This window comes from Schistocerca gregaria, chromosome 3 (assembly GCF_023897955.1).
Source record: "Schistocerca gregaria isolate iqSchGreg1 chromosome 3, iqSchGreg1.2, whole genome shotgun sequence".
Classification (NCBI taxonomy): domain Eukaryota; kingdom Metazoa; phylum Arthropoda; class Insecta; order Orthoptera; family Acrididae; genus Schistocerca; species Schistocerca gregaria.
The window spans coordinates 302256171-302258159 of record NC_064922.1 but is presented as its reverse complement, the minus strand read 5'-3'; the positions used below and the strand labels follow the sequence as shown (position 1 = coordinate 302258159).

Genomic DNA, 1989 nt, shown 5'->3' with positions numbered 1-1989 from the left:
TGATAAATGCAGGACGATATGAACACGTATTACAGCATTCTGGGCTGCATGCAGAAAATGAACAGTTCGGAGACGATGTAGCCTTCAGAAATGGCAGAGCGTGAGATCCTCCGCTTTTTCTCTGGAGCCACGCCACAGAAGAATGTTCACTTAAAAATCCTTGAAACCGTGTTTCTGATTAGCTGAAAATACTCATTTCTGTAGAATGCGCGCTTTTCCGCTTGAGTTTACCTGTAAACCCTTTGTTCATCAGATTCAAAATCCTATCGGTGAGTGTGAGCGAGATTCTACCTTCCTCATTATGCCACGGCAACAGTCGTTAAGCATTACAAAATCCGTAGAAACAGAAATTTGTTTAAGTTATTTAACAACTTATTTCTGATCAGAGCTCATAAAGTCAGCTACAATCGGCCGGCGAGATTAATGGGTTCAAATGGCTCTGAGCACTATGGGACTTAACATCTGAGGTCATCAGTCCCCTAGAACTTAGAAATACTTAAACCTAACTAACCGAAGGACGACACACACATCCATGCCCGAGGCAGGATTCGAACCTGCGACCGCAGCGGTCCCGTGGTTCCAGAGGCGACATTAATACAATGGCGGAAACCGTCCAGTTTCAGAGGGTTAAGGTAGACATTACTTGCTGCTGGTAGATGGAAGAGCTAAGGTTTGCTGCCGGACGACTGATGAGACGAAACTTGTTGTTGTACAGAAAGAGATCTACACTTTAGTTATGGGTACGGAGGGTGAGCTTAACTCAGAATTGCCTCCCGCTACTGCCACAGTCTTCGACCTTCAAGTTGTATAAAAGTCGTGAGAATCAGCCGGTGATGCGATCACCGAATCGAGAACGACGCAATGCTAGTTAACTTTCATCAGGGGCTAACTGCACGGCTTTAATGCTCGAAACCAGTTAGTTGCTTCCGTCATGCACTTTGCCATTCTTCTGGTGACCGTGCTTATTTTCCCAAGTTCTTCCTTTAAACCACAAACCATTTTTGTAGTTGTTGGCTATATCCGCGATATATTCTATGCTTATGCTTTTCTTGTTTTCACCCACCTGTTCTTAGGTTATCTTTCTCAATTGTAAACCCCTGTCCATTTATTAAATTACAATGAAATGCTTACAGGCGTTGACATACGGCAACGGGGACAGATGAAAATGTGTGCCCCGATCGGGACTCGAACCTGGGATCTCCTAGTTACATGGCAGACGCTCTATCCATCTGAGCCACCGAAGACACAGAGGATAGAGTGACTGCAGTGACTTATCTCTGGCACGCCTCCCGCGACACCCACATTCTCAAAGTATTGTCCCGCACTACATTCGTAGTGCCTCCGCCCATTATACTCATTACATGCCCGAAAGAACAGATACCATCTTAGTATAAGGCTCACCGGCCACTTGACCATCTTCTATTTCTGTGCGGATGCACAAAAAGTGCCCGAACTCTTAAGGGAATCGGCAACTCGCCGCGAGTAATGAGTATAATGGGCGGTCCACTACGAATGTTGTGCGGGACAATACGTTGAGAATGTGGGTTTCGCGGGAGGCGTGCCACAGATAAGTCCCTGAATTCACACTATCTTCTGTGCCCTCGGTGGCTCAGTTGGATAGAGCGTCTGCCATGTAAGCAGGAGAACCCGGGTTCGAGTCCCGGTCGGCTCACGCATTTTCATCTGACCCCGTCGACGTATGTCAGCGCCTGTAAGCAGCTACGGGTTGTCATTTCTTTGTAATTTCATTCTAACGAGCTGCTTGGTCAGTGATAGTGTCTGTTTCTTTCGGACATTGCATGATACTTGCTTTCCGCACCCTCGGCAGGCATCCTCAATTTTATAAATGGCACCTGTACTGTAGAAGACGCCGGCGGCCATTTGCAGCAACAAGCATCAATACTCAAACTAAAGCTTTATTCAGTGGTTTTGATCAAGTTAGAAATTAGAATATTATTATAATGAAGTTTTAATACCACCTTACAGAGT

The 1989-nt window shown here is 45.8% G+C and overlaps 1 non-coding gene across 1 annotated transcript; it reads left to right on the top strand.

Annotated features, from left to right (window-relative positions):
* The first annotated feature begins 1595 nt into the window (after positions 1-1595).
* On the top strand, positions 1596-1672 carry Trnat-ugu (transfer RNA threonine (anticodon UGU)). The gene has a single exon. It is a non-coding gene; the product is annotated as a tRNA-Thr (tRNA).
* Positions 1673-1989: the final 317 nt, after the last annotated feature.